This window comes from Sinohyriopsis cumingii, unplaced genomic scaffold, assembly GCF_028554795.1.
Source record: "Sinohyriopsis cumingii isolate HCF-2022 unplaced genomic scaffold, ASM2855479v2 utg003634l, whole genome shotgun sequence".
Taxonomy (NCBI): Eukaryota; Metazoa; Mollusca; class Bivalvia; order Unionida; family Unionidae; genus Sinohyriopsis; species Sinohyriopsis cumingii.
The window spans coordinates 53,228-69,345 of NW_028316553.1; the positions used below are offsets into that span (position 1 = coordinate 53,228).

The 16,118-nt window shown below is 39.0% G+C and overlaps 1 protein-coding gene across 1 annotated transcript in view; it reads left to right on the top strand.

Moving 5' to 3' along the window:
* LOC149769507 (single-pass membrane and coiled-coil domain-containing protein 3-like) overlaps window positions 1-16,118 on the top strand; it is a 67,471-nt gene that overhangs the window by 41,934 nt on the left and 9,419 nt on the right. The gene's annotated exons all lie outside the window — the stretch shown is intronic.

Consider the following 16,118-nt stretch of genomic DNA (forward strand, 5'->3'; position numbering starts at 1 on the left):
TGTATGTATGTATGTATGTATGTATGTATACGATGGTGGATGGGTTTATGTAGACGTATGTGGGGTGTTTCGTTTCACCTGAGTAACGAGTACATGTATTTATAGAATTGTCAATGTTCCAGCATTATATTGGTTTTGACTGTAACCTGGGATAAAGCCGTAATCTGATACACGCATGTAAATGTGTCAAATGAATTTTACAGTCACGGTAGACTGGGCAAGTAGATTTCACAACAGGCTTTAAATAAACGCAGAACATGGAGGACGCAAGCTGAACCTGGATAATGCACGATTGTAAATCAGTTATACTTTGCAATCACATTATTAACAGAAGAAATATGATACATTTTCAATATTCCCGATGCTAGAAAATACTCGAGGCGGAAATGTGCCGCTAGATGAAGTTGCTAAGGGAAACACAACACTCACGAAATATTAATGTGCGTTAGTTATCGTGGATCAGACATTTGGAATCGTCACGGCAAATAGCTGTTGTTATAGGTGTACTGCGAATCGCGACTATTATGGGCACGCTAATCGGCAGTCTTTTTTTTTTTTTTTGCCATTTAAATATAAACCGGTAGGACTGGATGAGCTGGCAAATAACGTTGTTACAACTGAAATCACGAATACATCTCTGTATGTAACAAACTATCTCAGCATAATTGTCAATCCGTGCTCGATGACTATCGATGATATCGTAAGTAGCATGGGTGAGTTCGAAATGGTGCTGGACGAAATGTAAAATCGCCGACGACTTTGAACACAGTCTAGGAACCGAGGCGTTAGCAAACCAAATTAAACAAATGATCTACAGGCAGTACATGTTTGTTGACAGATACCAGTCTGCTTGCTGGCTGTAATGGTGTATAGGTTTGACTGGGGCACCTCGTATTAACTTCGCTTGGGGTGACTGTGGAAGGGATAGTTTTGGGCGAGGATCGCCGTTCATGTTAGCAGATTTAGTTTGCAAAATGTTTTACGATTCCGAAGTGTAATCGCTTCCAATACCCATATAATCGTTCACGTTTGCTCATAATATATATTGTGTTTACTGAATCACATTGCTGTCGGGAGCATACATAAGGATCAAATTATCTCTCACTGTCACTGCAAATGTGTATAGCTTGATTTGACGGTGTATATTTACATTAACTTTATAAATATGCTAACCAATTCTTCTACGCACATTGTTTTAAGTTCGTTATTGCATTATTTTTGCTGCCGAATATTTAGTCTCACATCACACGTGAATAATCCGCCCGCGTGTAACGCTAGGATACACATTTATAAAGTCATGTTGTACTGAAATCATTGATCCTGGATATTTCAGCCGGTCGAAAAGCTCCATTTTATACTTATAAAGTCATTTTGAAATAAGATGATATAAGACTATCCATTATGGGAGGCTGTTTTCTCAAATGTGTTTGTAATACCTAACGGCTCTAATACTTGCTCAGCATTTCTTAAATAAAATCTAATTTATGTACGTCTCATTATGGGATCTAGTTATACTTTGTATGCTTTATTGATATTCAAATACTGGTGAACGTTTTCATACCGACACAAATTTTATTGTGAAATTAGATGGGTCAAAAATATCATTTTCTTTTCTAGATGTTGCATGTACTCCTGATTTTACCAACTAATTAATCTTGAAAACGACAGCAAATATCACAATTTTGTTTAGTACGTTTCATCCACCGGATTTTGTTTAAATTCCTATTAAAATTAAGAACTGAAGAAATCAATGCATGTTGACTTTTCCCATGCCAACATCAAAATTTGTTATATACGCAGTCGGTCGCGAGAAACCTATCGTATCAAAATGTTGCATGTACTTCTAACGCTATGACCCGAATGCGACGGTAAATATCTCACATAATTTTAAACGCAATGTATATAAGGGCTTAGACAGTCCACAGGTTGAAATTGTAATGTACAAGTAAAATAAACTGCCGTGCTTGATTAATTTTATCGGTAAGAACAACAAAGAATCATTCATCCCTTTCATTTTTATATGTTGCCGTGAAAAGATGTACAAACTTTTGTCATTTGTTTACAAAATATGTATGTTTCATGTTTTATTTTATACTTTAAATTTCTCTAGGACGAGAACTGGCATCAACGGCAAAACACCGATGACATCAAACAGTTTCATAAGTTCTTGGAACAATGAATCAACTTTTGTCATAAAATTGAGAAGAAAAAAAATCAAAATGGTCGTTATGAATATATTAGATTCGTAAACGCAGGACCCCAACCCAAACAATCTTGTTGAACATGATTTGTTAACTTATTCGAATGAAAAATAAGTATTATTTGTAGGGAATTAAGTAGTTTTTACTTCAAGGAAAGAATATATTTGAAATGTGTAGGAATAATAAACCTTAACTTTCAGGCATTCCACCAACTGGTCGTCCAATATTGATTTATTTATGTGAAATATAAACCTTGTCTCAATAACTCTTCCCCTGCTAGAGCGATACAGTTTCGGACAATTGACGTGATCAATATAAATATTAATTGCAACAAAATATAATTTAATAAAAATCTTCTGAAATGGAGTATTAAATTAACAATGTATTTCTACTATGATTCGTAGATTTAATGGGACACTTGTGACAGGTAATACACGGGCATTTTCTATTTGACACTACTAAGAGTATGATTTTCACAGAATACAACTGTAATCATTATATATAATACATGACTCAATAGTTTAATGATAAAACATTTCCACAGACTTAAAACAAAACATGATAATACTGTTTACCCATTGATGGTATTATAAAATGTACGGAACATGTATCTTATCTTGGAATGTAGAAATGCACTTATGACAAATACTTTTACTGAAATTTTAATTTAATATAGCTGGGTGCACACGAGTCTATCTTTCTAGAAATAAGTTGACGTACCCACATTTGACTATTAAGGAATGGGGACTAGTGAGAACAAAGGTTGAGGTAGAACAGATAAAGGAGTAATAATAAAAGTAGAAGTAAATGAAATAGTGTCAGTTTATGTTTCGCCCCATCAATCCTAGACCCATCTGGCCACCGTGACGGCCACTAGATAAATGAACCTCAACCAGCACAGCCCTGATAATTACTAGATCATACTTATAACTGACTATTGCCTTAACATGCAATGTTTGAAAGCTCCAAGTCTACAGCTTCTGCAATTATTGATGGTAATTTGTTTCAGGTCTCTATTGTTCGTGCCAAAAAGCTGAACTTTAAACTTTTTTGCTGCTATCTTCTTTGTGTCATTTCTCTTTATTTGATTGTACGCTAGAGTCAATTATTGGTCCGCGGGTATGTCTGCTACGTTGTTCCCTATCGTCTGTAACATGATCAGCCAGGCATTGGTTCACCTGGACTCAAACGATTTCCACTGGAGGTGATTCATCACAGACACGGACGCTAATATTTCTATATCTGTTTGCGGTGAAATCTAAGGTCTCTCCTCTGACCATGTCTATCTTATTTATGTGTTCTTTTTTGTGTGGATTCCACACAGTTGAGCAGTATTCAAAACCAGTTGTTACAACAGAGAAATATGTAGCACTTTGTACTTCACTCTTTCTGATTCAGAGCTTGGGGCAAAAGAAACCAAGATGGCTGTTCCATTTTCTCACCATCTTGTCTATTTCGCGTTTCCAAAAGAGGTCTTTAAAGAATTCCACCCCAAGATAGTGTTATCTACTCAGTAGCTCGCTTGTGCCCCTTAATAATGTAGTTGGACATGATCGGAGATTTTTTCTGTAGACTCTTGGGATACTGCATTTGTCTGGGTAGAAGGACGTGCTCCAAGTTATTTCCCAGAGAGCTCTTCTTGTACTATATCGCAGTCCTCGGATGCGTCGATTTTCCGGTGGACGATACAGTCGTCTTCCGAAAATCTTTTCATGGATTTGACTCTTTTATTAAGTTAATTGATGAGCACCAGGAAGAGGAAGTGATCCAATACACTCCTTTGAGGTACTCCGTTAGCAACCTGTGCTGGGTCTCACGTTGCTCTATTAACCATAACCATATGCGGACAGTCTGTTAGAAAATATCTAAACAATGTCAGCGCATGACTCCTGACATCATATATGGTTATAATTACGATGGATGTTGTCGTGGGAACACGATCAAAAGTCTTAATAAAGTTAAAGAATTCAATGTCGTACTGATTTTCTTTGGCGAGCTCATCCACAGGGGTTTTGAGCTGTGTTTCGCAGCTTTCATCTGACACCATAAAAAGTATTTTGGGATGATGAAGTATTTTAGTTGATGCATAATGTTTCTGTGATGGGTTCAATCTTGTTGCAGCAGATAAATGCATGTGAGATTCGTCAGAGGATTATGGCGTTCAATAGGTCAAGTCGGCCTTCTCTACAAAGCGGTTAGATGTTGGTTTTGCTAATTGGCAAATTTTCCTATATCTTGCGTTTCATGTTGTTTCCTCTCTTGAAACAACTTATTCCCTTGTTTGTGTTGAGCTTTATTGGATCTCTCTATCCAAAACTTGTTCGCATTCTTGCCACATATTTTCCTGGATGGTACAAATGTATCCATTAACCATCTGATAAAATAGTTTATATTTGTCATTTACCGTAAGGTTAACCGTTTCTTGTATGAATGACTCTTATGACTTTTCATTCTTCATGTTTCTGGCCGCTGACTGCCTTCTGTAAAAAGAAATGAAAAGAATAATTACTGTTTTGTTGCTTGTGAAGGAAAGACTGATCAAGTACATTTAAGGAAAATTCAGTTACCCGTGTTGCCGCATCTACAACCCATTCCCTGTGATGAGTTCTTTATCATATTTATCAGCTGTTGGCATTGACGTTGCTTGTTGCTCTTGGTAGAGGTCACTCGTTTTCCCAGTCAATATCCGTCAGGATGAAGTCTCCTCCTAGACATAAGTGCGCACCGCATAGGATGTAGCTAAGGCATGAGTGAAGGTGGTCTAGGTAGTTTGGATAGGTTAAGGATGACATTTTGTTGGAGGGGTCGACATTTAGGTATGTTGCCCGTTTGACTTGATATTGGCCGAAATAACTAAGTTATTGTTTGCTTAATTTCGTCTGGCTCGCAGTTGGCATATATGTCAGATACTAAGACAAATACTCCACCTCCAGATGGTCCCTCTGGACGAACTTTGAGTTAGGACCTGTACTTCAAATGAATTTATGTTGATGTCTGGCAATGATTCACTACCAATAACACAGGTGGCTAGTACACAGGAGACCATAGTGCTAAGAAGTCCCTTTCTTTCCGACGTCTTTATTGATTGACAATTGATGAATAGGGTTCTCATAGCACATCAGGTCTAATTCAGTTGGGATGATGTGGTGCTGAGGTGCTCCGCTGCTACGTTAGGGATAAAGTGGCAGTTGGATTGCTAAAGCTTCTCTCATCTCACTGTCTGCTTGGGTTCAGTCACTAAAGTAGTGGTAACTATTATTGATATGGAATAGAAAAATGGTAAACATTTCAGTAGAGTAATTTGGTTAAGCACATCGCATACATCTACAGCTTACAATAGAGAGGCCCTTGAACTAGGCATCTGGTATTCCAATACATTCATGATGATACCAAACTTCAACTGAGTAACAGCACACACAAGATTATATCTTTACAGACACCACAAGTAAACTTGATATTTACTGGGCACGAATGTTGCCAGGACGAATATGATTCAGCCAGTACTAAAACTACATCGGTTAGAACGAGATTGTTTTTACAAATTTGTCCTTTAATCTTCGATATGATTATTTTCAGAGTCGTAATGAGGTGGGTGGAGCTAATGGTAGGGTAAATATGTTGTGTATGATGAGGGTTAGGCTGCTATGAGAAGGTAAACCAATGTGCCATAACATGTAAGACTTGTGTGATCTACCAAGTCAACATTGCCTGATGTTCTTAAACTGGGGCCGCAGGTGTATAACATTCGCTGATTAAAAACGAAAATTTTCCTAATGAAAAAGAGGCTTTCTGTTTGGTGTGGTATGCTATAAAGAAAAATGAAATGATGGAAACAAATTGTGGAAATACGGCGATACAAAGTTTACAGAAATAATGGGATAAATTGAAATTAAGCTAATATAGTTAGGTATTCAAGGAACCTGAACACAAAGGACATGTCGATAATTGTACTATAATGCGGCAATAAATGCCACCTCAAAATGAAAGACTGAAGCAACAATGATAACTGTTTTGAAATTGTAACCTACGTAGAAACATTCTAGTCAGTTTTAAATCAAACATCATGCGTGCTTAATTCGCAAATCCATGGCAAAAGGTATAACCCAATTATGAAAAGACATAAAAGTATTGCATGATCTTCAAAACATATCCATATACACAATCATCAAAGATTTCATGACAACCACATACGTTTAGAGATAAATAAAATGTCAATTTATTACTATCAATTCAATTGGGCACCATCGTTTGTAGGATATGTATTTTGCTGACAACAATGCTGGTATTATACAAACTGCAAACTAGTGTGCTTTTGATCGAAAACCATGTCTCTGAATAATGTTTTTTTTTTTTTTTGTACTTGACTTTTTAATATCCGTAAATGTGTAAAGGCGCTGTTTCTTATTTGTGCTCGTGTCTGTGATTTTCCGTTTCCGCCATTATAGTCTCAGACTCAGCCGTAGAGATTATTGTATCCTCCATTGCTATCGAATATAATGTACTGTTGGTATAGAGACTGATCTGTACAGCTTCAAATAATTGGGGATAGGATTGTACTAGAGATTGTTGTGACACTGAAAGTAAATTGATCGCACCACCTAAGACTCCGGTTACTATCGACATAGATGCAACAACAATTCTGATTGGTGCACCTACAATGGTTGTTTTTTTTGTGTGATTCCAGTCACACCAAGACCGACTGTTGTTCTCGCAACCAGTCATGGATCTTCTATTTATAATACAGTCGCGTTCTTTAATTGTATAACAGCAGATCTTGTTCAGTCTCATCATCAAGCGTAAGCACACTATGCATAAGTACTTCTGACCAATTTTTTATTTTACTGGTACATGTGTCATGTGGCTATTAAACACCTCTGTCTCGGGCTTGCCTACATCTCCGAAGATTGTGCCTTCTAGTGGCTTGGCACCTCTCATGCAAAACCACACTCATTATGCTAGCACATTTCACATCTAACGATCGTCTTTGCCCAGTAACTGTTACACGAATGAAGGTCAATATCATTTTTGTCTCAGCTGGGTCAATGTTGCCGTAAAACATACTTTTATACGTACAACTGGGGTGGATTCATAGGTGAATGCTACTTCGCCATTGCTGAAACAATCTCGAAGAAGTTTTACATTTTCTGCTGTATTCATCATTTGGGCGTTCGCCTGGGCGTTGACTCTGTTTTCCTCGAGTTGGCTGTGGTACATCAGAGTGAGTCAAATGGCAATTTCTACTTGACTCTTAACAAAATGATATGATAGTTCATAGGAGGGTTTGGTAAAACCACTTTGATGCAGATGTTAATTTACAAGTGGAACGAGTTTGTTATCAATGTTAAAATCCGCTATCATTTGTTTCAACGCCCTATCGATATATTCCGCAACTCCACCACCGCGGCCAGATTTCATTACTCACGTATGATGACAAAATCTGATCTTAAACTGAATTACCACTCTGGATATTAATGTTGACAAAGAAAATGTATAAAATTCGCCATGAGTTTCTTTTTGGATACGTGAGATTGATGATAAATAATTCAAACCACCATGTCGCTTATCATTTATAAGAATCGCCATTCGACCCTGTGAACATCTATTTAAAGCTATTATAAACAAGTATGATCCAGACTCGCGCACCTTTAATATCTGATATTTAGGTTTATCATCAATTGAATTTAAAATAAGTCGGCCACTTCCTAAGACTGATGAGTCAATTGACTCCTCTCTATTTTGGAAACAAGTGTCCATGATGTTACTAGACGTGGTGGTTCGGGCGATTTATTCTTGCACGTATTGAATTATTGCAATATTATCTGTATCAACATAATGTTTGATAAATTGAAATCGACCAGCATTGTGGCATTATTGTATACTAACACAAGTAGTTAATGTGAAATCGATATATGTTTTTGTGGTTTAAGAACGCTCCAGAGCACGCTACGCTTCAATGACAAAATAACCGCATATAGGGCCACCCAACCGTGCCTGCAATTGAATAGACGAATGTAATGCCTAAGTCCGTGCGATTCAAAATACAAACTATGTAGAGGTGTTGCACACGCATGCGACACAGTGAGTGCCAGGGCCTGTTGTGAATCCAGATTGACTTTGCCAGTTTCTCATGTGTTTGGAACAATCGATGCAAGTTCATCTCGCATGAAAACGCCAAGAAAATATTTGACTGATTTTGCCATCGCAAGTAAATCAAGATTGGTCAATGGACGCTTGAGAAACTTAGTTTCTGTCAATGATGCGATCTTCAGCAAACGGGCAATCAAAAACCTTTGTCAGAGAGTATTCGACGGTCTTGCCTGACAATCGAAGCCTGGTCCTATATATATATGGTCACCATCCGCATCTTTAGTGGCATTCCTGATGCAGTTCAAACAGCTCGCAATGCTGCAGCTTTGGCAACAGCTGGAGCCTCTGTTGCTAACAATGCTGAAATCGTTGCAAGGACTAGAAATATTCCTCCAGTGTTTTGTGTCACCTCTGACTTGGATAATATTAAATTACTGAGGTGTTTTGTGTTTGGTGACGTTACGATGAATAAGATGTATTCGGGTTAACAACACGGGGACATTTCCAATTAACTTTGCCAAAGAAAGGTTCATATTGGCACCACAATTGTTGTTTGATTGCATGCTTTATCTTCTAGTGTTGATTTTCAGTAAGGCAGACCGTAAGTTCGTGATATAACATTATTAATTAAAATACGTAATGGGTTAAATTATGAATTTTCTACAGGTGGATGAACCACTCTCATTCTCCGACCAGCACCCTATAACAATATTGTCTTATTAGAGTGTTGTTGTTGTGGGGTGTTTACGCCATTTTTCAGCACACGATAGGCTATACATGGCGGCCAGCATTAATGGTGGAGGAAGAACCCGGGAAATCCCCGGAAAGAACCACCGACCCACGAGAAGCTACTGGCAAGCTTTCTCACATACCAACATTGGCTGAATCCAAGATTCGAACCCACGCAGACAGAGGTGAGATGGCAGTGATCCGTAGCGGAGAGCGCGTTAGACCACTCGGCCACTCGGGGCCCCACTTAGCAGAGTGTGTCAAAGCATATCGTCGTTAACCACCGCCAGCGTAACCGCACGTGCATGAAAATACATGTCAACGACTGACTCTCTGAACAACTCCAATTGCATCTTTGACATGCATCATTGTTGGGTCAGCTGTTCTCGTGTACTAACCGCTGTACATGGCAAGAAAAATAATCGTTGTGACCAGGTCAACATAGTCCAGAATGTATTTGATTTATTTTCCATTGATGGAATAATGTGCTCTGTTAACTAACGCTATGATAACGTCGCTAACTAATCATACTAGGGTATTGGCTTCATAATTGGCATTGTTCTCAAGTAGCAGTTTTCCTCAACTTCCAATACTGCTTCACATGGAATAAAACAAAATCCTAGAACGTGTCTTGCTCTTGCAGTTCTATGTTTTAGCTTACTGGTATCCCTGGTTAGATATGAGTAGTATCGAAAATCTCTCTTGCTTCGATCCACTAACACATGTACGCTCATGTCAAATACTGAAACAAATACCTCTTTTAAACTGAGCCATTGTATAAAATTTGAGTTTCCACTTATACATTATTGATTTTCAATACCACAGCGTGATTGCTTGCCGTCCAAATCCATCCCCCATTATCAGATTTGCAACTACGGAATTTGCCAATCGCCACTGAAGGAACTCGTTAATGATTTTAATAACTGCATACGGCATTGAATGGATAGATTGCAATGTAACTGGAACTGTTTTGTTGCTCGTGTTATGAATCGCAGTATACGATCTCGAAGCGTCTAAGCTGTCAGCGGGCCCGGCTGTTTTAACGGATCCACATCAACACTTTTAACACTACCCACAACTCGCACTGCCGCCTGTTTAGAAATGTGAGTAGGGCGCGATAATAAGGCTGTGGGTGCTTTTGCTGCACCCGCAAATAATCCACGAACAACACCATGAACCCAGTTCGTAATATGTCGTGTATAAGGGTTTCTTCGCGTTAACTATGCCAATCGGTTTTACACGTCCGCGTGCAACTGTCTTTGTTGTTGTTATTAAATGTCAGGTGGATCTCTAATGTACATTAGTATCGTCACTGTTTCACCTCGCAAATCTGCCACGTACACGACTTGAACCAGCAGGGAAAAACGTATATGGATCAGTCGATTATTATAGCAAGGAAGATGATATGGTGCTGCTGGTGGAATCAAGATCAAACCTCTAGGCTCCACGGTGGATGAAACCCCCAAAAAGTATTGCAATGAAAACCTACGCTTGTCGGATCGGACCTGTTTTCGTAACTGACTCTGACGGCGTCGTATGTTCAATTAACTTGCGTTGTTGAAATGATTCTCACAATGTCAGGTGTGGCGATATCATATCCCACACTCAAAAATCATTTATCATTTGGAATGTGTCCAGGCCACCCTAATGCCGACCTTATGTGCAACCGTGCAGTATTCATCATATCCATCTCTTACGTTTGAAATTCAATGGCAATGCCGCGGGCCCCGATTGGGCGAGTGGTCTATAGCGCTCTACATTCGGATCACTGCCATCACACCTTATTTTGTGCCGGTTCGAGTCTCGGATTCAGCCAATGTGGGCATGTGAGAAAGCTTGCCAATAGCTTCTCGTGGGTCGGTGGATCTTTATCGGGTTTTCCCGGGTTCTTCCTCCACCACTAATACTGGTCGCCATGTATAGCCTATCGTGTGCTGAAAAATGGCGTTAAACCCCACAACAACAACAACAACAATGGCAATGCAAGGTCTGAGTGTGGGATCATGAGTACTTTTAGAGACTTTAGAGTCTTTGTCAGTCACTACCGGTATTCTTCATCGAATTTCCTTATTGATCGATTCTGTGTCGTACGTACCCGAGGTAAGTTCGATAGTAGGCCAGTTCGCCTAACTGTCTACCGAAAACAAAAATGAATTGTTAGCGGGAAGGCCACCAAACTGTTGGGATCGGATATTGGGCAACTATAATACACTCACAGCGAGGCTAACGCAGTGGCAAGCATGCGTGAGTCCCCGGCGGTGAAATGTGCAAAAACGATCAAACTGAATTCTGGTTTGGTGGATGAAACGGTAATAATTGAAGTCACGCTTGGAGATGCATTTTCATCCACATATTGCATTGAAGAAACAATTTCACGCAAGAAACGAAGTGCACTCGATCGCTTCAGAACTCATCATCGGTGTATACCGCATGAATATGTTCAACAACATCATGCATCAATGCACGATGTATCTCTCTCATTGGTGAGCAGCCGCTGACAAATCGATGTAGCCTAATTAAAAACTTGGGGCGCACTTTGTTGCTTGCATGAACGGATCCTACAAGTATTTCAAATCGATCAGCAAGGTCCTGAGGGTCACAAAGTCTACGGGGTGCAAGCGCCCATGACCCTCTCCTTGTTTTGCGGGTGGTGGTGGTATTTGTATTGGTTGCGTACCTTGGTTTCTGTTCGTCTATCCATTCTGATATTTTTTCCAGTCAAGCTGGAGGTTATTTTTATTTTTGTCCTTTCATTTTTACATGAGTAGGAGCACGTTTTTGTTGAGATGCGGCTACTTGATCCGAATACTCTTTTGTCTCATTTCCAGAGATTGGTTGCAATGCACGTGCATGAATTTCAGACACTGTTGCATTTCTTTATTTACTTCAGACATTTAACCATTTTTAGCCAAATTAAATACGCCATTACAATACCCAAAATGGTTCACCAGAGGCGTGCTTAAACACACAAAACTTCCGGTATAGCCACCTGACCCATAACTTTTTATATTTTGAGGTGGTTCTTCAACCAACAAATCGCTCCTGATGGGGGATAGAATCCAAAACGCTCGAATGAGTTCTTCAAAGATCCATGGGTGACCTTTTCATTACAAGTATGTGCTGGTGTTTCCCATATTGAAAGGAACATAGCTGGTGCCTCTTTAGGTTCTCCAACGTCTTTTACTTCAGCCGGCATTTCTGGCAAACGTGTAATAATCTCTGAGCTCTGCGAATTTTACCGATGTGGCTTTGTGGCCTTTCTAATATCCTAGGCACCTTCTGCAATTTCTTTGTCGGGCTTAACCAGTGGCGTGAATGTTTCTTCACATCCCGCTGTGAGGTCCTCTCTTGCAGTATGTCGTTTGAATTAATTCTTGCTGTTCACAAGCGGCTTCACAGCATTTTTCTTAAGTACGTTTCTCTGATATCGGTGCTGGACATTTTTTATTTATTACATGATGTTTGTTAAACTGATGCATCCTTGCTAGACACATCCGTGTGGGACACGTTCGTGTCCAGACAGGAAAAATACTTGTCTGGCTTACCAGTCAAATCAATCGTAATAAAATGTAAACGGATCCAACGTGACCCACCCAACCATGTCACGAAATTCACTCCACATCTTGTCAGCAGCACTCCAAATCCAATAAATGTTTCCAAGACCATGCGCGTCAATACAACCAAATATCATCAACATATTACAGTTGTCCTAAATCCGCTGCAGCATATGGGATATAGTTGAGAAAACCAAATCACGTCCTTGTTTTGTGCTAGTCTCATGAAAATATTTTTGCGGGATTGACTTGCTTCTTGATCATCACATCATCGTAAACCACCTGATTGCTTTTGTTGACATCCAAATCATCAATAGTAGGGGCTTTGTCGATAGTGGAAAAGAAATCGTTGCAAGCATTTTTGCCACTTGTTAACGCTTTTGAAAAAAAAATGTGCACATGATAACACAGCTGATCATCAGCCCACGGTGCTATCAAGATGCCAGGGTAATTATCGTAAACCCATATTAAACAACAGTTGTATTTTACCGGATCCAGCGGGGCCAATGATGAGTGCCAGAACTGAAATTGGAAACACGGTTTCATCACCACGCTGGCAGGCTAGGCGCTGCTTGTGCACATGAATTAATGTCGCTGAAAGAGGAGCTTTTCAAGTCTTGGCTGCTCTCTTTACATTCAAACGTATATGCAACTCTTCTTTTGGATGGTGCCATTGAATAATTATATGTCAGTATAATATGATCATGACCTGATGTCGCCTGAGATGTCGTACTAAAACATGTACCATAAATCCAACACGAGTTCACACAAGTAATACACAAACATAGGTTACAAGAGCTTGTGCTCGGAGTAGATCAAAGTTTACGTTTGAATTTGGAGGATATGGTTGAAATTAATTACTTGACGAAGTTGAAGGAAATACAGCAATTGCTCGGCTCGTGTAGCAGAAGAAAATTGTCCCTTATTGGATAAATTACTTTGAAAACATCTTTGATTTTGCAAAACTTTATACATCTTCCAGTCTATATGGAAAATGAACCAAGTACGTAAACAAAAAAGGGACAGATATACAAATTATATTTACAGTCCCCAAAACACACTGGGTTTAACAAACCCCGAAAATCAGCCCACAGCTAAAAGAGTACATGTATGGAATTAAACTCCGCCATTAGCACACTTGGCTACCAGTCACACTGGCCAATCAAGCCGTCAGTATTCCAGGTTGGTAAGTCAAGCAGTCAGCGCCCACCAATCTCGGTCAGCAACGCCCGATCACCTCTACGGCTGCCATGGTTCAGCTTCACAGATGCTATGGTCGATTTCTAGTGTCCACTCCGATCACTACGATTACTGATCGCTCTGGTATGCTCTACAGCTGATCACTCTGGTCACTCGGGTCAGTCCGACCACTCCGACCACTCTGATTACTCTGGTCATTCTGAGACCACTCAAGTCAGCTCCACAGCTGATCACTCCGGTCACTCGGTTCAACTCTACAGTTGAAAATGTGCAAGTCCTTAAAGTAGACCGCTCACTGACAAGCCGTTCCGTAATGTGAAGATTTAATCTTACGGTGAGGCATTTATAAACAGACAAAGTCCTCGAACATTGTCTGTGCGTTGGAATCATTCGGTTTTTCCCATTCAAATCACTTCGTACGTGCCACATAGGATGAACCGAACTCACTATTTTGAAATATTCTACAATATACACAAATCACTCTCGGGTATCGTAATACACAAAAAACAAAACCCGTGTTTATGTATTTAATAAATAAAAAGTATTTATACAATTCCATGACATACATTATAATTTCAGGTTAATATGAGGTGGCAAAACCGAAGGAGTAAAACGAGATACCCTTCGAGCACACCGTAAGGATGGGCGACCAAATATGATTCACTTTCATTCATTTATATCTTGTATAAAATTTTCCTGGATTAATCGCTTTGTCCTGCAGAAAGATGATTTATGGTAAAAAACTGGTTGACCTAAAAAATATATTGAACATTTAGAAGTACAGTTATATTAAAAGTAGGAAATCTTAAATTGAAATAAATCTTTAAAACGATCAAACCTAGTTTTGGTCCTGATTTTCATATATGCTTTATCTCAATGGAAAAATGAACCATCGACTGATGTCGCGCTAAACCATGTACCGGAAATCCAACACGAGTTCACATTAGTAACAGACAAACGTAGGTTACAGGAACTTCTGCTCGACGTGGAGCAAAGAAGTTCACGTTTGTGCCACGGCTGTTTCAACAAAGTTGCCAGGGACGACGTGGAGTAAATATCCCGGAGAAAAGCATTTTCCTGAATACAATCACTGTTCACCTGGATCTGCTACTCGATGCTTAAAACCAACCGAAGTTCAGCGAAGCACCCATCAATCGTATTCACGCTGCATGCTAGCGACATCACCTTGCTAATAAAGCATCCCCTTATATCCGTGGACATCAACGTGGCAATATGGAACCGATTCCTGAATTAAATGTAATTAAAAAACATGTGGGAACAAATCGCACGGTGGATCCTCACTATAGGAACCAAATCCATTGGGAAGTGGTGGACAAAGTCCGTTCTTCCAAATTAAAATGCTTGCCAATGCAAACAATGTACACAAAAAGCAGCACATTATCCAAGATATACTACATTCCGCGTGGGTGCTGCCGGAGTGAAGCTGCTGTGGAAACAGTCATTGCATGCAAGGTCACTAATATGATTTTCTGAGAATGGTTAGCAAACAAACTGCTTCAGTCTGATAGACTTCGAGAATGCTTTCGACACGGTTAAATGGGACATTCTGGAGAATGCCCTGAAATCTTTTAACTTTGAAAAATATATTATTCGGTGGTTTAGAGTATTCTGCAATAGACCAAACATGTGTGTCATTAATAATGTACATTTATCCCCATGTTCCAATTAGGAGAAAGGTTGTCGCCAGGGAGACACTTTAGGACCCTACGTATTTATAATATGAATTTCATAGAACTAAAAACAGAACACAAATATTACAGGCATTTTCTATAACAATATAAATTTAAATTAGGGCAATACGCTGATTATATATATATATATATATATATATATATATATATATATATATATATATATATATATATATGTGTGTGTGTGTGTGTGTGTGTGTGTGTGTGTGTTTCTTTGTAGCGCTAGGTACGAAATGTTATCTAATTTTATAATTTATATTCATGGCTGTAACGTATACAGAATATATTTCTTTCATTTTGCCTATAAAATGATGTTTGCATAAGTGTTGACACTTATTAATGCTACTCTTAATAATAAGACATACATGGCGTCTTTGGCTTAATTTCTCAGTGGCTGATGGGGTTTTTACGTTTCTGGAATAATTCTGTCAGTTCACATTGGTTGGGCTAGGCCACAATAATAGGTGAAATCGAGACAAAATGAGTTGTGTATTATGTCATATGGGGTCTTTTGCGAAATACATTCGCAATATACGGTGTATATAATTCAAGAACTAGGTAATCATATTCATTCCAATTTTAAATCTATCATATTTCTTGAGTATCTGTTGTAAGTCTGCAGTCGTGATTTATTT